The sequence below is a fragment of the Nicotiana tomentosiformis genome, chromosome 4 (assembly GCF_000390325.3).
Source record: "Nicotiana tomentosiformis chromosome 4, ASM39032v3, whole genome shotgun sequence".
NCBI lineage: Eukaryota > Viridiplantae > Streptophyta > Magnoliopsida > Solanales > Solanaceae > Nicotiana > Nicotiana tomentosiformis.
In genome coordinates this window covers 87401876-87425277 of record NC_090815.1, presented here as the reverse complement: position 1 = coordinate 87425277, position 23402 = coordinate 87401876, and positions in this window count along the sequence as shown.

The window sequence follows — 23402 nt, the reverse complement described above, 5'->3', positions numbered from 1 at the left end:
ACTCATTTGTTTACTATAATTTGTATACCTTTTTAAATTTTATAGTAGAAGAGTCACTGTTAGAGCATCAAATAACTTAATGACAATGTTAGGATCGGTTACCCGGGTAGTGCGGAATTTAGCCAAACAACGGTATAATGACAATAACAAAGACAATGAAAGTTGATAATAACGGCAATTAAAGAATATAAAGAAAACACAAATTTAACGTGGTTCGGTCAAGGTGACCTACGTCCACAAGCGGAGAGGAGCAATTTTACTATACCAATAAGAATACAAAAGAGAGTACAAAATTAGAGTAAATACTCTAATTAATCCCAAATTCCCCAAGAGAATAACCTCACAAGATCACTCCAAAGAAAGGGTTCACACAAGTGTTTCCCAATACTCACTCTCTTACAAAATACTCTATAATGAAATAAAGGAGGAGAAGGAAAGACAAGAGTGAAAAGCTCTTGAATTGGTGTGTTTTCAAATGAGGAGAAACTCCTCTATTTATAGCAAGAAATCCTTGGCCTAATAATGGATATTATGTCATGGCAAATGTCATGATCCATAAATTTGTTATAATGGATATTATGTCATGGCAAATGTCATGAACCACAAATTTGTTATAATGGATATTATGTCATGGCAAATGTCATAAAAAATTTGGCCATATTACAAATCTCCACCTTGGCCTAATTTCGGCTTATATATAGTAAATTTGCTCCACCTTCTCCGCAAAAACCCCAATGGGCAAAATCATTCTTCATAAATGTCAATCAAGTTCAGGCAAAGCTTGAACTTGGACACTGGAAGAGGTTTTGTGAACATGTCAGCAGGATTGTCTCTAGTGTTGATCTTCTGAACAGAGACTTTTCTTTCAGCAATGGTTTCTCGGATGAAATGATACTTTATATCAATGTGCTTCGTCCTCTCATGATACATTTGATCTTTAGTCAAGTGAATGGCACTTTGACTATCACAGAAAATGGTAATACCACTTTGGTGTAAACTGAGTTCCGCAAATAAACCCTTCAACCATAAAGCTTCTTTGATCGCCTCAGTCACTGCCATATATTCTGCTTCGGTAGTAGATAAAGCTACTACATGTTGTAATGTAGCTTTCCAACTAATAGCGCAACCACTGATGCAAAATATATAGCCTCTTAGTGATCTTCTTTTATCAAGATCACCTGCATAATCTGAGTCTACAAAACCAACCAAAGTGTTAGTATTTCTCCCAAACTCCAAACATGTGTTTGAAGTATCTCGCAAGTATCTGAGAATTCATTTCACAGCATGCCAATGTGCTTTACCAGAGCAAGCCATATACCGGCTTACCACGCTCATTGCTTGTGAAATGTCTGGACGTGTACAAACCATTGCATACATAATACTGCCGACTGCACTGGAATAAGGAACCTGTGCCATGTACCTCTCTTCTTCCTCTGACTGCGGGAACTGAGCAGCTGATAACTTAAAATGAGCAGCAAGAGGGGTACTAACTGGTTTAGCATCTTTCATGCCAAACCTCTCCAAAACTTTCTCCAAGTACTTCTTCTGAGTCAGAAATAGCCTGTTGGCTTTTCGATCTCTTTTGATCTCCATGCCAAAGATTTTCTTAGCTGCTCCCAAATCTTTCATCTCAAATTCACTTTTCAGCTGACTTTTCAAATTGTGAATTTCTGTTAAATCCTTAGCAGCAATGAGCATGCCATCAACATATAATAATAGGTACACAAATGAACCATCATTTAACTTCCGGAAGTAAACACAACTATCATACATGCTCCTCGAATAACCATGACCCAACATAAAAGAATCAAACCTTTTATACCATTGCCTTGGAGACTGCTTTAATCCGTACAAGGATTTCTTCAACAAGCAAACATGATCTTCTTTTCCTTGAATTTCAAATCCTTCGGGTTGATGCATGTATATTTGTTCCTCAAGTTCGCCATGTAAGAAAGCTGTCTTAACATCAAGTTGTTCTAATTCCAAATTATACATGGCAACGAAGGCAAGCAAGACACGAATAGAGCTATGTTTAACAACAGGTGAGAAAGTATCATTAAAATCAACTCCTTGTATCTGACTATAGCCCTTTGCAACTAATCGTGCCTTATACCTCTCATCTTCAACCCCTGGAATGCCATCCTTTTTCTTGAAGACCCATTTGCAACCAACAATTCTTTTTCCTGATGGCAGCTTCACAAGAGACCAAGTACCATTTTTGTGGAGAGACTCAATTTCTTCATTCATTGCAATCAACCACTTGGCTGAGTCAGCACCAGAAACTGCTTCTGAATATTTTGATGGTTCTCCAATTTCTTCAGTTTCCTGTGCAACTGAAAAAGCAAATGCAACATAATTTCCAAACCTTAATGGTTGTTTACATTCTCTTCTTGGTCTATGTTTGGCTATAGAATACTCCTCTTCTTCTGGTTCAACTTCAGGAGTCTCAACTTCAAGAATTTCCGCTTCTGTCTCAACTTCAGGAGTTTCAACTGTATTTTGCTCCAAAGTTGATGAGCTTGGCTCAGAAGGAATGCCAACCTCAATCTCCACCGGGTTCTGTGTACACTTTCCTTTATCTGTATCACAAGAACTAGAAGATTTTTTTCTAGAATATAACATAGAGGATTCATCAAAGGTTATATCTCTGCTAATTATAAATTTTGGTGCCATGGGATCAGGATACCATAGTCGGTATCCTTTCACCCCAGATGCATACCCAAGGAAAATGCACTTTTTAGCCCTTGGCTCTAATTTTCCATCATTTACATGCATGTATGCAGGGCAACCAAATATCTTTAAATTAGAATAATTAGCAGGAGTACCTGACCACACTTCCTCTGGAGTCTTAAAGTTCAAAGGTGCAGAAGGAGCTTGGTTGACAATATAACAAGCTGTAGAGATAGCTTCTGCCCAAAAGGCGTTTGTCAACCCAGCATTTGAAATCATGCAACGAGCCCTTCCAAAAGAGTTCTATTCATCCTTTCTGCCACACCATTTTGCTGAGGTGTCATTCTCACAGTACGATGTCGAGCAATTCCTTCATTCTTGCAAAATTCGTTGAATTCATCATTACAAAATTCCAAGCCATTATCTGTTCTAAGCCGCTTAACCTATTTTCCTGTTTGCTTCTCAATCAAAATTTTTCATTGTTTGAAATTTAAGAAAATATCACTTTTATTTTTTAGGAAATAAACCCAAACTTTCCTTGAATAATCATCAATGAAAGTTAACATATACCTGGCACCACCTTTTGATTGGGTACGTGAAGGACCCCAAAGATCTGAATGAATGTAATCCAAAGTACCTTTTGTTCTATGAATCGATGGAGATTTGAAGCTAACTCTTTTCTGTTTCCCGAACACACAATGTTAAGAGAACTCCATATTTCTGGTACTTTGGCTACATAAGAGACCTCTTTTGCTGAGGATGGAAAGACCTTTTTCACTCATATGCCCCAATCGCATATGCCATAATTCGGTGATGTCAGAATCTGATTTATCTGATATTGAAACTGCAGCAGCACCTGTAACAGTATATCCCAAAAGAGTATACAACGTACCAGATCTGCGTGCTTTCATGATCACAAGAGCACCATGAGAAATTTTCAGAACTCCACCTTCACCTGTGTACTTGCACCCAAGAGATTCTAGAGTGCCCAAAGAGATGAGATTTTTCTTCAAGTCAGGAATATGTCTAACATCGGTGAGAGTTCTCACCACACCATCGTGCATTTTGATTCGGATTGTACCTTTTCCAATAACTTTGCAGGCAACATTGTTGCCCATCAAGACAACTCTACCTCCAATAGATTTATATGTGGTAAATAAATCCCGAATGGGACACATATGGTAAGAATAACTCGAATCTAAAATCTACTCATTGTTAGATTTGAAACTATTTTTAGTTGCTAAAAAAATAGTTCCCTCAGCCTCATCAGCAGCTACACTTGCTTCGGCAGTGTCAGTATTTTTGTGCTCATTTTTCTTTTCTGTATGCTTTTCTTTGTTTTTCAATTTAAAGCATTCAGAAATAATGTGACCTTTCTTATGACAATATTTGCACATGACATTTCTGTATCTGGATTTTGACCTTGATTTAGGTTTCTCACTACTTGAATCTTTCTTATTGGATCTACCTCTTATGAATAAGCCTTCCCCTTGGTTCCCACTAGTTTTTCCAGTAATATCTCTATCTATTTGTTCTTTTGATTTCAAAATAGATTTGATATCTTTATAAGAGATATTATCCTTTCCATAAAGCATAGTATCTCTTATATGTTTAAACGACTGGGGTAAGAAAACAAGCAATAACACAGCTTGATCCTCATCTTTGATTTCAGCATCTATGTTACTTAAATCCATAAAAAGAGAATCAAAAGTATCAAGATGAGTAAGTATAGAGGTACCTTCAGCCATACGAAAAGTGTAGAGTTTTTGCTTTAGGTAAAGCCTGTTTTCTACTGTTCTTTTCATATATAAGGTTTTAAGCTTTTCCTATATGCCTTTGGCTGAGCTTTCTGCTGCAACTTCACGCAAAATCTCATTTGAAAGATTTAAAATAATACTTGCTTTTGTCTTTTTGTCTATGACGGCAAACTCCTCGTCCGTCATTTTATCCGGCATCTTCTCCTTTTCTTGCAGTGCCAAATCTAAGCCATCCTGAATTAGGATAGCTTCCATCTTTAATTGCCACATTTCGAAGTTTGCACTTCGGTCAAATTTCTCAACATAAGACTTTGTTAGAGTCATTTTGGCTATTTAAACTAACCCGGTTAGATCTGGCTTTGATACCAATTTGTTAGGATCGGTTACCCGGGTAGTGCGGAATTTAGCCAAATAACGGTATAATGACAATAATAAAGACAATGAAAGTTGATAATAACGGTAATTAAAGAATATAAAGAAGATATAAATTTAACGTGGTTCGGTCAAGGTGACCTACGTCCACAAGCGGAGAGGAGCAATTTTACTATACCAATAAGAGTACAAAAGAGAGTACAAAATTAGAGTAAATACTCTAATTAATCCCAAATTTCCCAAGAGAATAACCTCACAAGATCACTCCAAAGAAAGGGTTCACACAAGTGTTTCCCAACACTCACTCTCTTACAAAATACTCTATAATGAAATAAAGGAGGAGAAAGAAAGACAAGAGTGAAAAGCTCTTGAATTGGTGTGTTTTCAAATGAGGAGAAACTCCTCTATTTATAGCAAGAAATCCTTGGCCTAATAATGTATATTATGTCATGGCAAATGTCATGAACCACAAATTTGTTATAATGGATATTATGTCATGGCAAATGTCATGAAGAATTTGGCCATATTATAGACAAACACAAAAATCTACGAGCTCGATATATTTCCCATGGCTTCGAGTTGTTACAAAGAAATTAAAATATGTAGATAAACGTAATTTCATATACCACAAGGAAGAGTAATGTTACAAAGAGAAACATGGGGGAGGTCTTTAAATTAATATATATTTAATACGTTTTATTAAGTTAAATAGCTATTTTGGTGTGTCATGTCATATTCCAGATGCAAAATATAAAAATTCAGGTGATATTTACTTTTTAGTTAGGTTGGCCAAAGTTGGATGGTTTTTATGTGACAAAAAATAGAAAATTAATTTTTTGTGTTATAAACTCAAAGTTGAATGACTTTTGCGTGACAAAAAATAAAAAAGTTATATTACAAACTCAAAGTTGAATGACCACCGATGAAATTTATTCCTTTTTTTTTTGGTAATTATAAATTTTATTACTAGGAAAAATATTTACAATGTGTACAGAAACAGCTGGACATTAGCCCCAACTTTAGTACACTTCATCTATAGCCAGTTACAAAGAGATAGAACAAAGTTGCGTGCTAGGCTGTGTCTTCCTACAACTTAGCTAGGGTAGTAATCAAGCATCTTCAACTGTCTTGCCAATCTCATCCTCTTTCCACCTCTGCAATGTATGTCTTGAATGATCCGTCTCACCACAGTTGCTGCTGGTTTGCTTCTTTATTGGAAGATTTTGATATTCTTTTCTAGACAAATATAATAAACATTTCCTGCAAGAGCCATTCTGTATATATCCACTTGTACATTGTTGCCATAGGCATGTATTTGCACCCACTCAATTTCTTCCTGCCATCCCATAGCATGTCTTTTAATTCCCTGCCACTGGAGAATCTGTTGCCAATTCTGAGAGGGCATTTGACATTTAAAGAACAGGTGTTTCACATCCTCATTAGCATTAATCACACAAAGGACAGGTCGTGCCATAGTCCATGCCCCATTTTTACAATCTAGTCCTTGTGTATAGTCTATTATGTATTACAAGGTAGAGGATACACAACCATTTGGGGATGTCCTGATTGTTGCACATTCTGGATGGTTAATCTTGTACTCTCCAGATATTATTTAGCCATTATGATCTTCTGAATAAGCCATGATAGTAATTTTCCAGATTTCGTTACCCTTGCTATAGTAGATATGCACCCATTGAATCCAAAACTTATAATTCTTCTTGCATAAGTTCCAATAATGCTTGAGTATGACAACTATATTCCATGTGTAGATATTTGTTATGTTGAGACCACCAACTGAATTTGTCGAGCAATGTTTGTCCCAAGCTATTAGTACCTTCTTTGAGCATTCATTATTTCCATTCCATAGAAATCTCCTACATACTTGTTCAATCCTTTGAATCACCTTCTTGGGTAGAATGAATATTTGGGACCAAAATTATTGGATGGCTGTGAGTATACTTTTGATCAACTGCAACATACCTACATAAGAAAGGAATTTGGCAGTCCAAGAGTTTACTTTCCCTATCATCTTTTCTATCAGTGGTTGACATTGCTTTATTGACAGCCTTTTTAGCTCAGTGGGACTCCCAGTTACCTAAAGGGGAGAGAGCCAACAGAGAAGCCTAGCTCCTAAATTATTTCCTGCTGTACCTCATCTAGCACACCCCCAAAATAAATAACACTTTTTACTTGATTGGACACCAAGCCAGATGCCAAGAAAAATTGTTGAAAGCAATCATATAATAGCCTAGAAGAGACTATATCTCCTCTACAGAACAACAATAAGTTGTCTGCAAATCTCAACTGTATTATATTCAACTTGACACATCTAGGGTGAAAGTTAAAGTATGAATTATTTTTCAAAGTTTTCAGAGTCTACTAAGGTACTCCATGGCTATAACTGTAACACCCCGAAAAATTTCGAAGTGTTTCAAGTCTATTAAGAAGATTAACGTGTGCTAATTATATTAATTTGGATATGAACGAGGACTAATGATATAAACTATATCAATTGATTATGGTAATATGTGTACAAGGTGTATTAATAATGGTTTATGGTCTAAGAAGAGCCCTAAGGCTAAGTCAAGTTGGAAACTATATGATGGGCTAAAGTTTCAAATGAGTTTGCACAAGACCTGAATTCAAACAAGAAAAAATCCCAATATATGATTATTTATATAGTTCATGACCTATCAAATTAAAGATATATGAGTCTAATTTTCAATTCTTCAAACCATTCGTCATTTGGACATTTCTACAAGAAGTTATGATCCTTTTACTGAAGGGTAGCACATCAGCCACGCAGCTGTGCGTAACTGATTCTAGGAAGTTTGTCAAAGGAAGGGGAGGAAGTGAGCGTAGTTATGCTGGAGGTGTGGGTAGCTACGTATGTCATCAAAATTATAAAAGTGGCTATTTCTCGGAGAGAGAAAAAGATAAAATTTTGGACAAGGGTTTGGGGTTCTAGAGAGAAGAAGGAACTCTCCCATCATGAATACACTTCAAGGTAAGTTTGTTTGGTATAAGAATGATTACATAACATAATTTAATATAAAACTAACATTATTATTGTTGAAAATCCATTGGAAATGGGTTGAATTTTCAAGAACCAAAAAAAGAAAAGTGAGATTCTTCCATCAAGAGGTAATTCCTTTACTTGAGCTTCACATATATGATATATTGGAGTATGGATAGCATGTTTATGAAGTTTATTTGAAGTTATAATGAAGTATTATATAAACCCTAAGGGTAGGTCTTGAAAATAATATTTTGAATGAAGAAGAAGATGGATAGTGGTGGGTTACTATAAATGAAATTGTTTTGAGTTTTTTAATGATGCCGGTAGACTTGATAACCTAATTGAAGGAAAAATCTCCATTTGGCTAAGAAATAACACTAGTTCATGAATTGAATGTTCTTGAACCTAGAGTTTTATTGGAGAAGATAATGAGTAATGACTTGGTAATGTTGAGTAGATAATATTGTATAATTAATGACTCCGAATGAGTATTTAATGATAAGAATGAAACTGAATAGGTTAATTGATGGAGCTATTGGATAATTTGGAATGGTTGAAGGCTTGTTAGTGAATTGTGAAGCCTAAATAGATATTTATGAATATTTTCGTGTTTGTTTTGATGTAGTTGGGATATCTAATGGTAGATATTGAATTGTTGGCGTTATTTGGTCATTTTAATCAATTGAAGCGGCGTTGTATTATTTGGAGCTTGAAGGTTGAGGTAAGTTGATTATGAGTTACTGACCACGCCCAACTATGCCTTATAAAAAGGACTAAGCGGTCATTGTAAATATAATCCGGTTTACAAGTCTGGAGTCGAATCCCACAGGGACTTAACGTACTAATCACACCTTTTAGTCAATAAGAATCCAAATAATCAACTTACAACAAGATTGAATAATGACTTGAGTGTTTACTAACAATTAACAAGGTAATTAAAAACTATAATTTTATCACTAACAAAGCAACTGCTGTAGACAAGATTAGGAAGATCTAGAGTTAAGATTTTTCCTCTTATCGGAATCCTCCCTGCTACGTCTGCTACAAATTCGCCTAGATACTTTCTACCGATCGTGAGCACTTTAGGTGTCGTAGTTCTCTTCCGAGCAAATACAACAATTTACTAACTTATTCTTCCGAACTATGCTAGCTAGCACTCGTTTACCGCTGACTACAATCGCGCCAAGATTTCATTATTCCTAAACCCACCTTTAAACCCTCCGTATTGATCTCTCATACACTTTAGGAGTGATGTTGTTCAACAACTACCTAAATGTGTACCCTTTTTCGAGTAATACAAACTAAATAGGCATAGCCGATTGAGGGCCGTTCAATCCACCACAATAATCCCATAGTTGAACAAGTAGAGAAAATTTCAATGGCAAATTTATATTAAACACAACAAAGATTCATCCTCCAAGAGGTTCCATCAAATCCTAGAATAAAGAGTTTAGCTACTCATAATTGTTTCCACAATCACAACATAAGAATTCATCATCAATGATAAAAATAGGGAGAAAGAAAGATAAAAACTCGTTTTCGAATCTTCCGTCTTGCTCCTTGCCTGTTCTTGCCTTCAAAGTTCTTCAAAAAAACCAAGGTACCCTCTTTTTGGGCGAGCTAGGTTTCATATAGGTCAAGGACAGTCGCCTCTGAAATTATAATTTTAGCCCTGGACTAATTTTTCTCGGAAAGGCATGCGCGACTGCGCACTTTGGCCAGTTTCTGTCTGACTTGCGCAGCCCAGTGCGCGGCCGCGCACTTGGGCAATTTTCTGCACTCTTCTTCGTTCTTCTTTTTAAGTGTGCTAACCTCCTTCGATCCTCAAACGGATTCCCAAATTATTCCATAAGCCTTTAGTTGGCCTTCAATGCTCCATATTAGCTCCAAAATGCTCTTCAACCTCATCATAGCCCGGAATTGCTCCTGCAAGGCATAACATTCTCAATCAGAGCAATTTATTATCATTTAACGCTCAAATATTAATAAAGTGCAACCTATTTAGAATGCAAATAGTGGCCAAACTAAATAGTTATAGCCTACTATCAATACCCCACACTTAAACCATTGCTCGTCCCCGAGCAATCAAACTACACTCTACATAGATACAACTTCACTAAGCGACTTTCCTAACTCATCACACCAAGAATATTTCACATAGATTAAGCACAATAGTGTATCATCTTCACCTCAAGAATTGACTCACAAGCACCACGCATTATTCCCAACTTACTCACTTATTCTAACACAGAGTTCAAGAATTACCTTTCCTTCATGAATCAAGTGCCCCCTCACAACAACAGAGAATCGTTCCACAATTAATAAAATTCACGAACAATGAGGAACTTCAAGATAGACAGAATTCACTCACTCTCAGAAACGATATTCATGTGCCACAAAAGATGCTCCATAGGCTTGACCGTAGTGTACTACTCTACTAATTGAGTTCATTCAGTCAAGGATAAAGTAGGACTTTTAACTCGTTGTAATGTAGCTGCGGGACGGGTAGGATACATTTGTATAAAGGAGTGACTATACCTCCCTAAGTACTTTAATACATACACTTTAGCAGTCAGAACCCCACACTTATGTCAAACCATACTCCACCTTCAAATCAATATACATTAACTCACAATTATTTAAGCACACTTACATCAAGAGCCACCACTTATCAGGGAATATATATATATATATATATATATATATATATATATATATATATATTCTTTTTCAATTCAAGTGACTCTTACTTTTTCAAAACAATGCACCTTTTTCTTTATTTCATTAGTTCCACTCAAGAGCTAACCCAACCACCCCACACTTTAACTTTTACCAAATTCATAACTATTCAAGTGCTCATGTGAGGTTTAAAGGTTCAAATAGATGACTAATTCAAACAAAGTGGTAAGGCTTGTAATGTGGTTGCAAAAAAAATAGGATTGCGGATCAAAGGGGTTAACTACGATACATAACAATTATGTGGATAAAATATACATATCTAGCTCAACAAAGAAACGCCTATATCACTTCCAAGACTGAACAAAACTACTATTTCGCTTTTCCAACACAAAAGGCAAGTTCTAGGCATCACATGCAATGCACAGAATACAACAAACCTCACACACACATGGCACATGACTCACTCAAGATTAAATCATCAAAACACTCTAGTCAAAGTACTTAAGCCAAGTTAAGAACATACAATTTAAGACACTTCTACAAGAGTCAACAACTGAGCATAAGCGTCACATTAAAGCACTCGCTATCTTCAAGGCATAACGAAGTTAAGAGACCCTGTTTCCATTTCAGCCCATAGCCCACGGGTTCCTACTTCTAAAAAAAAATAAATTAAAACTAACTACACCCGGTTCAAACGAAACCCTTGAAAAGAACCACGGCCCAAAGAAAAATCAAGGGGGAATTGATACACTACCAACAAAAGAAAATCTTTTTATCCTTTTTTTTAATAAATTTTTTCTTGACTTTAATCCCTCAAGAAACCCGTCGAATGATATCCATCGTCGGAAAAATCGAAACTTTTGAGTTTAACTAACCAAAGAAACTAACACTAATCTATATTACTATATATATACAACATAAATACAAGATATCCCCCACCCACACTTTAAATGGCGGCATGTCCCCATGTCACACAAAGAAAAAACAATATAAGGTAAAGGAAACTTCCCTGATAGAGTCAATCCTGGTCGGAGACAGTGCCAGGATTGAGATGGCAAGCCCTGCCAAGTGCACGTAGACATGCCATGACCCTCATCTCATATTTTGCATTTTGGGTTGCAAGAGAATCCACTCTATCTCTCACGTCCGTAACAGACGAACGCAACCCTGCCATTTCCTACTCTAAGGCCGTCATTATCATGTCCCATATGACAACCGATGTTCTCTCAACAACCTTCTCGTGCGGGGGAGAAGCAACCACAACCTCATCTTGCCCTTCATTACCCTCATTTGGAGCATTAGACTCATCGCTATTTGCCTCAACGGGTGTAGCATGATCCTTCCCAATTACCACTTTATCAGCCCAGAACTTCTGTTCTTTTTTTACTTTCCTATCCAAGTTCTTGTTTTCCGATACACGTGCTGCACGACATAATCTAGTGATTAAGGAAGGAAATAAGAACCCATACCTCTTCACTGGACAACGAATGAACATTTCATCGTGAATAACCTTAGCCATATCAAAATCGTGGCCATTGATAAAGCACTAGATCAATGTAGCATGGGGACCATTCACCTCAGTGGTGTTAGAAGAAGGCAGCAGGCAGCTATTGATGATATAGAGCCAATACTTCCCTTCAAAGGTGAGTGATGCCGAATGAAAATTCCACCCCTGCTTAATCCACACTACTTCCTTGTTGGGTACACATATTGTTCTAAAGAACAAATTCCATGAGGTTAGTTCTCTGCTATAGGTGTCATAATAGTCCTCCGCTTCAGGATTTATCCCAAACACCCGCAACCGGTAAGCCCTCCTAATGGCCTTGATGGATGCATCCACACTCTTCTGTCGTAACGTGCAGACATGGTTCACATGTTCCGGGCAGTTTGCGTAAAACTCCCACACAATCATTAAATTGGCTTTATCAGGTTCTTCAAAGAATATACCTAGCTTGCGCCGAACCAATTAACGATACATATTGGGACAATCATTTTGGAGGGACCCCATATCAATTCCCCTCGCTGGTATGGGTTTCTTGGGAGCCTTATGACCAAACCCCTGGGCCGCGCTGGATACGTACTTGGTACTATCATACTGGGGCGTATTGGTCGAGGCCCACGACCGGGATGAGCCTGCGTGACCACTAGAAGAGCCACCCGTGGTTTTTCATTTCTTGGAGGGCGTCATACTACCTGAAACAAATACCACTATCAGTAAAAGGCACGATGTGTGAACCAAGAGTGGTTACTCAGACTTCACCAGCACTCTTGGTCACAAAATTACATTCTCGAACTCACTGTGGTATTTATACAAACACTTGATGCGCAAGTTCACCCAAACTCCCCAAACACCCAATTATAACCCCAATTCAACCACAAATATACCAAAGTCTAATCCAAACCAACAAGGTGAAATTCTACTATCACCTCACATACAAACAAGTATACTAGCAATACAAAGAAGAGAAAATAACAACAATGAATTCTACTACAATACAAAGAAAAGAAAAGAAAAGAAAAAAAAAGAAAAAACAAACTAAATTAAGAGGGAAACAGAAACATGACACTTACCTGAGAGAACTTGTGAGGATTTGGATTGGGAAGTGATGGAATAGGAGATATGAGGGGAAGGGTGTAGGGTTTTGATTTTAAAATTAGGGAGAAGGGAAAAGTTGGGCGTTTTGTTTCTTGTGTTTAGAGGGGGGGGGGGGGTCGTGTATATTAAAAGAAAAACAAATAAAGAAGAAAGAAAAGAAAAAAATAAAATAAAATAAACCAATTAAATACCCTACACACGGCGCCTAGTGCGCGGCCGCGCACGTGTGGAAGTGAAGGTCCAAAGATGCATGGTCAGTGTGCGGCCACTCATGTGTGACAGAAGGTCCAAAAATACGCGGCAGTATGCACGGTTAGTACGCGGCCACATACGTTTGAAGTATCAACTTCTCAACTTATGCCATTTTTAGCCCCTCTTCAAATTGATTTCTTCACCCGAATCATTCAAGCTGACACACATTCATCCTTGCACATTGATAAACCTGTCAATACTTCCACAATTCAAAATCAAACACAAAAATTAACAAAAACACAAAAAATATTGGGTTGCCTCCCAAGTAGCGCTTTATTTAACGTCGCGGCACGACGAATTACAATAAACCCATGGGTTGCCTCCCAAGAAGCGTCTGATTTAACGTCGCGACATAACTCGGGTTATCCCTTATCAGGGATCTTTTAAGTATACGATCAAGATCATTTTGTCTTCCTCAACCATGCCCTGGTAATGTTTTAGCCTTTGTCCATTAACTTTGAACTTGCTAGAGCCATCTTCCGATGTAATCTCGACGGCTCCAGTTGGATGCGTCTCTACCACACAAAATGGTCCCGACCATCTTGACTTCAACTTGCCTGGAAACAACCTCAATCTTGAATTGTACAACAATACCATATCTTCAGGTTTAAAGTTCCACTCAATAATATTTTTGTCGTGCATCATATTCATTCTCTCCTTATATAGTCTTGCGCTCTCAAAAGCCTCGTAGCGAAACTCATCAAGCACGTGCAACTCAGTGACTCTACTTGTACCCGCCTCTTCTATGTCGAGATTCAACTGCCTCAATGCCCACAAGGCTCTATGCTCCAACTCCACTGGTAAGTGACACGCCTTCCCAATCACTAATTTGCGACATGCCAATTAGAGTTTTGAAAGCGGTACGATATGCCCAGAGTGCATCATCTAACTTTTTCGCCCAATCTGTTCGTGTAGCATTCACAGTCTTTGTCAAAATGCTCTTTATCTCTCTGTTCGAAACTTCCACTTATCCACTCGTTTGGGGATGATATAGGGTGGCAACCTTATGGAGTACACCATACTTTTCTAACAACTTGGCGAAGGAGCGATTACAGAAGTGAGTGCCTCCATCACTGATTATTGCCCTTGGGGTGCCAAATCGGGTGAATATATTCTTTCTCAAAAAACCAATTACCCCTTTGCATCATTTGTAGGGAGGGTTGCAGCCTCCACCCATTTGACACGTAGTCTACCGCTATGAGTATGTACTTGTTGCCATATGAGCTGATGAAAGTCCCCATGAAATCGATTCCCCATACATCAAACACTTCTACCTCCTGAATTGGGTTCATAGGCATCTCATGTCGGCGGGAAATATTCCCGGTTCGTTGGCATTCATCACAACCCTTCACCCATAAGTGTGCATATTTGAACAATGTTGGCCAGTAGAAGCCCGACTACAACACTTCACATCTGTCTTTACTCCCCCGAAATGGCCACCATATGGTGACGCGTGGCAAGCCTACAAAATAAAAGATTGGTCTATCTCGGGGATACATCTCCGGATCATGTTATCAACACAAATCCTGAACAGATAAGGCTCATCCTAATAATACATGCGACAATCATGAAAGAACTTTTTCTTTTGGACAGAGGAAAGGTCATAGGGGACAATACCGCTCGCCAGGTAGTTTGCAATGTCTGCATACCATGACGCCTCCTCAATTGCCACTGCTAGTAATTGTTCATCCGGAAATATCTCAGTTATATCTTTTACCTCTAATTTCTTTTCATCTCCCTCCAACCTTGAAAGGTGGTATGCCACTTGGTTCTCTGCCTCTTTCCTATCGCGGATCTCTAAATCAAATTCTTGTAGCAAAAGAACCCAACAGATCAAGCGTGGCTTTGACTCCTTCTTTGCTACCAGGTACCTAAGTGCTGCATGGTCAGTATAAATAATCACTTTTGAACCAATCAAATAAGACATGAATTTGTCGAATGCAAACACCACAACCAACATCTCTTTCTCAGTTACGATATAATTGAGTTGTGTACCGCTTAGCGTTCTTCTTGCATAGTAAATTGGGTGCACCAGTTTGTCCTTTCGCTGCCCTAGAACTGCTCCTATAGCATAGTCACTCGCATCACACATGAGCTCGAATGATTGCTCCCAGTTGGGTGCAACGATGATTGGTGCAATCACCAGTCTCTTCTTCAGTTCCTCAAATACTAACCTGCAGTCATCAGAAAACACAAAGGAGTGATCCTTTTCAAGGAGTTTACATAATGGGTTAGCAATTTTAGAGAAATCCTTTATAAATTGCCTGTAGAAATCGGCGTGCCCAAGGAAACTTCTTACTTCCTTGACCGAAGTAGGCGATGGAAGCTTCTAAATCACGTCAACCTTAGCATGGTCGACCTCAATACCCTTACTTGACACTCGATGTCCCAACACTATACCTTTTTGTACCATAAAATGGCACTTCTCCCAGTTCAGCACTAAATTTGTCTCCACACACCTTTTCAACACTCTTCTTAAATTGTGAAGACAGTCTTTGAATGAATCCTCCACCACTGAGAAATCATCCATAAAGACTTCCATAATATCTTCAACCATATCAGTGAAAATGGCTAACATACATCTCTGAAAGGTGGCCGGTGCATTGCATAGGCCAAACGGCATCCTCCGAAAGGAAAAGATGCCATACAGATAAGTAAATGACGTTTTTTCTCTATCCTCAGGGGTTATTGAAATCTTATTGTACCCCAAATATCCATCCAAAAAGCAGAAGTGAGACCTCCCTGCCAATCTATCCAACATTTGGTCAATGAATGGCAGGGGAAAATGGTCTTTCTGGGTGGCCGTGTTCAGTTTTCTGTAATCCGTGCAAATTCGCCAACCCATGACTGTACGAGTTGAGATCAACTCATTATTCTCATTTTGCACTACAATCATTCCACCCTTCTTTGGCAGACACTGAACTGGGCTGACCTAGTTACTATCATAGATGGGAAAGATGATTCTCGCATCTAACCACTTGATCACTTCTTTCTTCACCACTTCTTTTATGTTAGGGTTCTTCCTTTTTTGATGTTCTCTAGAAGATTTGTGCCCATCTTCCAGTAGAATCTTATGCATACAAAATGCCGAGCTGATCCTCTTAATATTTGTAATGGTCCAGCCAATTATAGTCTTGCATTCCATTAATACCTGCAAAAGTTGTTCTGCCTGCACATCTAACAAACTGGATGAGATAATAACAGGTAAAATGGATTTAGGTCCCAAGAAGGCATACCTGAGGTGAGACGGTAATGGTTTTAGCTCCAACTGTGGTGGCTCCTGAATTGATGGCTTAGCTGGAGGAGTTTTTCTTTCTTCTAAGTGTAAGGGATCGAATTCGAGCTCTCTTTTCCAGTACCCTCGCCCTTCACGGGCCAAAATGTACTCCGCCAAGTCCTCACCATCCATTTCTTCTAACTTCATGAGGCAGGCTGCTAGAGGGTCTTTTGCGTTCAGAGTCTCATCTCCCTCCTCCAAAATCACATCCACAGCCTCTATCAGAGAGCAGTTAGCAAACTCACTGGGTCGCCTTATAGATTTCTACACATTGGATGTTATCTCTTCATCGTTCAGTCTCATCTTTAGCTCCCTAGTTTCACAATCAATTAGAGCCCTCCCAGTGGCCAAGAATGGCCTTTCCAAAATTATGGGAATTTCCTCGTTAACCCGGCAGTCCAGAATGACAAAATCTATCAGAAACACGAACTTTCCAACCTGCACCAGCACATCATCAATTATACCTAAGGGCCTCTGCACCGTTCAGTCGGCTAGCTGTAGTAACATGGATGTGGTTCTTGCTCTTCCAATGCCTAACCTTTTATAAATAGCCAAGGGCATCAGGTTTATGCTCGCCCCCAAATCACAAAGTGCCTTAGCAAAAGCATAGTTGCCTATTATGCATGGGATTGTGAAACTCCCTGGGTCAGACAACTTCTTAGCTATGAGTCTCGTCATAACCGCGCTATATGTCTGAGTCAGAGTAACCGTGGCCAAGTCTTGAAAGTCAAACTTACAAGACATCAAGTCCTTCATCATTTTAGCATAACCAGGCATTTCCTTCAAGGCGTCAATCACTGTAATATTCACCTGGATTTTCTTCAACATCTCCATGAATTTCTTATACTGCTCATCTTTCAGATATTTGGCCAATATCTAGGGGAAGGGTGCTAGATGCCGCTTCTTTCTTGTGATTTGAGTTTGAACCTGCTCGGGCTCTGTTTTTACTGACTTCTCTTTCACTAGCTCAGTTTTCTTCGCAGCCTATTTTTCTTTGCTAGATTCAGTTGGTGGATGTTGTATCGTCACCTCTGTTAACCCTATAATCATCTACCTCAAATGGTACTGGCACAAGTGTTTCAGTTGGTCGGCTTTCGCGAGCAATTTCTTGCTCTAGATCAAGATCTCTACCATTTCTTAAACTCACCGCCATAAGCTGCTTCGGGCCCTGCTCTTTTGGATTGACATGCGTGTCTATGGGCAACGTCCCTTGAGGGTGATTATTCAGAGCCATGGACAACTGCCCTAATTGAATCTCAATGCCTTTTATCGCCGAGTCATGTGCTTCGACCTTCTCTTGCATTTTTCCATTGGACCCAATCGGTTGTTGCATCATTCCTTTAATTTCGGACAACCCATCATCTTGTCTCACTATCTGTTGCTGTTGAGGCTGTTGATAAGCTAGCTGCTGATTTTGCTGATTGTAGCCCTGTTGCCTTCGATAAGGCACAACTTGACCCTGTGGTCTCATTGCTCCAGGGTTGTTATCATTATTATACTAGTGCCTTGCTGGTCTATATTGATGATTCTGCTACCCCCAATTCTGACCACCTTGTCGCTATCCTCCATAGTTGGCCACATAGTTCATATTCTCCTGATAGTTCTGGTTGTTACCTTTCACACTCCACGAGCGTACATATGGTTTGTTGATGCATGGTGTACATAAACCCCCATTATTCATGTCAACTATGTGTACCTGCTGCTTCTGGCCTGATTCATCTATAATTTTGGTGAGGATACTCATTTGCGTCATCAGAGTGGCCATATTTTCAACTATGGAGTTGTTTGGATCCAAAGCCACTGAGTGAATAACATGAGTGATTGTAGAGTCTCTTGTCATCCATCCTGAGTTCTGAGCCATTTTATCGAGTAAAATCTTGCATTCTCTGAATGATTTGCTCAAAAATGCTCCTCCTGCTGAAACATCAACATTTGCCTTCAAGCTGTCTGCCAATCCCATGTAGAACCTTTGCCCTAACATCTGATCTGGAATGCCATGATGAGGACACTTAACTAGCATACCTTTGAGCCTCTCCCATGTTTCTTGTAGTGTCTATGTTGGTCTCTGCCTGAAGCACAATATCTCATCAACTTGTTTGCCAGTCTTATTAGGTGGGTAGAACTTGTTCAAAAATTGCTTAACTATTTCCTCCCAAGTAGTGATGGAATTTATAGGGAGTGAATTGAGCCAAGTCTGAGCCTCTCCTGTCACTGAGAATGGAAACAACAACAACCTTATTTCTTCCGGTGTCACATTTGGTTGCCTTTGCGTGACACATATCGAGAGGAAATTTTTCAGATGCTGCTGAGGATCTTCAATGTAAGACCCTGAGAACAGTCCCTTGTTATGCAACAAATGTAGCATGTTGTTCGTGATTTGGAATGACTCTGCTTGTATATGAGGGACTGCAATTGCGGTTGCCAGATTTTTGGCGGTGAGTTGTGCCCAATCATACAGGGCTGCTTCTGGTACAAGAAGTATACAATCTGATTGTTTGGTTCATTCGCATTGTTTCTGTTGTTGTTTGGATTTTCAATTCCGTCATCCATTTTAGATTCGATTTATTCTGTTGAATCCTGTTACTATTTGTCTTTCTTGTTCACATGATTCAATGCCTTGAAAGCTTTCTCAGGATCTGATAATGCGTCGAACAATTCACCAGTTCTTGAGGAGTTTCTAGGCATGCACCTGTAACACCCAAGACTACAAACGTTAGAAATTCAATGTTTTTAGTTTAAGATGAAGAAAATTGACTACATTAAGAATTCTGGCACTTCTTTTTGCTGCAATTAATAACACCGTTAAATCCCTGGCAACCGCATCAAAATTTGACCACGCCCAACTATTCCTTATAAAAAGGACTAAGCGGTCGTTGCAAATATAATCCAGTTTACAAGTCCGGAGTCGAATCCCACATGGACCTAACGTACTAATCACAGCTTTTAGTTCAGCAAGAATCCAAATAATCAACTTCCAACAAGATTGAATAATGACTTGAGTGTTTACTAATAATTAACAAGGTAATTAAAAACTATAATTTTATTACTAACAAAGCAAATGATGTAGACAAGATTAAGAAGATCTAGAGTTACGATTTTTCCTCTTTTCGGAATCCTTCCTTCTACGTCTGCTACAAATTCGCCTAGATACTCACTACCGATCGTGAGCACTTTAGGTGTCGTAGTTCTCTTCCGAGAAAATACAACAATTTACTAAACGTATTCTTCCGAACTACGCTAGCTAGCACTCATTTACCGCTCACTACAATCGCACCAAGGTTTTGTTATTCCTAAACCCACCTTTAAACCCTCCGTATTGATCCCTCATATACGTTAGGAGTGATGTTGTTCAACAACTACCTAAACGTGTAACCTTTTCCGAGTAATACAAACTAAATAGGCATAGCCGATTGAGGGCCCTTCAATCAACCACAATAACCACGTAGTTGAACAAGTAGAGAAAATTTCAATAGCAAATTTATATTAAACACAACAAAGATTTATCCTCCAAGAGGTTCCATCAAACCCTAGAATAAAGAGTTTAGCTCCTCATAATTGTTTCCACAATCACAACATAAGAATTCATCATCAATGATAAAAAAGGGAGAAAGAAAGATAAAAACTCATTTTTGAATCTTCCGTCTTGCTCTTTGCCTGTTCTTTCCTTCAAAGTTCTTCAAAAAAATCAAGATACCCTCTTTTTGGGCGAGCTGAGTTTCATATAGGTCAAGGACAGTTGCCTCTGAAATTATAATTTTAGCCCTGGACTAATTTTTCTCGGAAGGACGTGCGCGGCCGCGCACCTGGGCAGGTGACCGCGCATCTGGCTGTGCACTTTGGCCAGTTTCTGCCTGACTTGCGCGACCCAGTGCGCGGCCGCGCACCTGGGCAATTTTCTACACTCTTCTTCGTTCTTCTTTTTAAGTGAGCTAACCTTCTTCGATCCCTAAACGGATTCCCAATTTATTCCATAAGCCTTTACTTGACCTTCAATGCTCCATATTAGCTCCAAAATGCTCCTCAACCTCATCATAGCCCGTAATTGCTCCTTCAAGGCATAAAATTCTCAATTAGAGCAATTTATTATCATTTAACACTCAAACATCAATAAAGTGCAGCCCATTTAGAATGCAAATAGTGGCCAAACTAAATAGTTATAGCCTGCTGTGAACACCTAATTTTTGACTGCACCCAAATTCTATACTATTTTAGTGTAAATATTTCTTTTAGGTCTAATTTTAATATTTTAAACTTTTATCTTACTCTTAATAGGTTTTACTAAAAAGAAAACTACAAAATATAACCACATTCTTAGAGTATAAATTTTATTTCTAAAATAAAAAAATAAAAAAAATTCAAATATATATATATTTGGTTTCTATTTTAATAAGTAAGCTATGGAATTTTTCTTAGTATCACTTAAAGTACATGTAAATATTTAATTTTCCTATCTTACATGAAATGTTGGTTAATCTTCTTATCTTTATAAATTAATTTATCTTTTAAAATAAAATATTAAACAAAAGTAAACTAAATAAAACAAACGTAAAAATTTGATTTAATAAAGATAAACAATCCCATAATCCCCATTTTTAGTCTAACTAACCCCATGATCTACTCTCACCCTACACCCCTCACTTCTCACGTAACCCCTCACATCCTCACCACATCCCACGATCTCCATCATCTGCACACACACACAATAGATATAAAACACAATCCCATTATAGAAGGGGGGAGGGCAGAAGAAAGAAAAATAAGATTGAGAGCAAAGTAAAAAAAGTGCAATCGGACAGCAAAAATCAGAACTAAAAAAAGGCATTGTTCTTTTATAAAAAGATTCATTTGGAAAACTGTGTAGTTGAAGTTATTTAGTTTGAAGACGGAGTTCGGGATTTCGTTCGCGGTTCCGAGTTCGAGGTTGTCAGAGTTCTGTTCCTTAGCTTCAGTTCCGATTCTCTGTTTTGGAAAGGCATCTCCTCTACTGTACGAGACGATTTATTTGGAATTTTCTTATCTATCTATATTTGAAAGGTTTCATCGCTTAAGGTCCGTTTCTTTCTCTCTTTCATTACCCTTTTTCATTTCTCTACGATTCGAGTATTTTACTTATTATGTGTGCCTGCTTTGAGTTTATAATATCATTAATTTGTAGTTGGTTTTATGAGATATTGGCATTATTTATTTATTAAAGAAAGCATAAGGTTTTGTTGTATATATGTAAAATCTTTGGAGGGAACAGAACTTTGGTGGAGTTGTTGAAAAGGCAAGTATATTTGTTTTAAGCTTTCTGCCATTTTTTTTGGTATTGAGAAATTCTATCGGAAGTGTTAACTTTATCAAATAGATCACATTAAAGACCCATTTTTGTTTTGATGCATATCTATTTTAAATATTTTGGATATGATGCACGTTAATCTTTTGATCTTTTGAGTTTAATCATGTAGTTACTACAATTATAGAATTGGCATAAATAAGTTTGTCACCTTTATTTGTTAAAAGTTTTTTTTAAGCAAGAACATGTTTTTATTTTTACCCAAAAGAATAATAGTGCTTCTACTTTGGTAAGTTTCTTCATTAATTTGGCGGTTTAGTTTTATAGAGAAGCTAGTTCGATAAATAATTTAGTCATGAATCTTTTACTGTTCGTTGTTGATCTAACATAATTTAGAGGAGGAAAAATCCATGTTAAAGTGACTTAAGACACTAATACTTTTGTTCAAAGGAAGATAGGATCATGGAATTTTTCTGATTTTTAAAATTTGAAAATTCGGGCTTTAGGAGTTCTTTGTCAAGATGCGTTTGTTCTAAATTTTCACATTTCCCTATTCTACTAGTATTTTACTTTACTTTTCATCTTCTTTAAATGGTTTGGGTGTTATGTGCTGGATGCCTTATTCTGTTTTTTTAAAAAAATGAATATTCATAGAAAATGCTTCAGGCGCGACTTAATCTATCATCGTAATTGTGTACACGTTCGCGTGACATAATTACGATTTTCAAAATAAATCAAGGTACGCGTTCGCGCGACTTTGGGCAGGCTTTTCTTAAATAATTAAATATTGTGAATTGTGTACATGTACGCGTGACATGATTCTTGACGTGCCAACCAAAAAGAGTACACATACGCGTGACTCATTTCGAGACAATTTCATAATTACAAATAATCAAGCAATTAAAAGCGGTAAAAAGGTAAATGTACATAGGTTCTAAAATAAGTAATTAAATAATTTAATTTAGTCATGTATGATTAAAGCGACTGTGCTAAAACCACGAAATTCGAGAGTGCCTAACACCTTCTCTCGGGTTAACAGAATTTCTTACCCGGTCTTCTGTGTTCGCGGACAGTAAAACATAGTCAAATTTCCTCGATTTGAGATTTAAAATAAACCGGTGACTTGGGACACCAGAAATTATCCCAAGTGGCGACTCTGAATCTAATAAATAATCTCATTTCGATTAATGTCACTTAAATTGGAAAAACTCCTTTGGCACCATTCCCCCGGGAAAAAGGAGGTGTGACAGCTCTGGCGACTCTGCTGGGGACAAGAACCCAGAACTTTTGGTTCAGGGTTTAGAATTTGAGCTTGTAATGTGATTTATACCTGGCCTTATTGATTGTATGATATTTGTGGGCCTAATGTGCTAATTGTTGCTTATTTACCGCTTTGATACTATTTGAACTGTATTAAATTGTCTTCTTACGCCTCCCTTCTGAGTCTTCTGAATTTATGGTGTACACGTGCGCGTGGCCCACTTTTCTGTTAGAAGTCATACCAA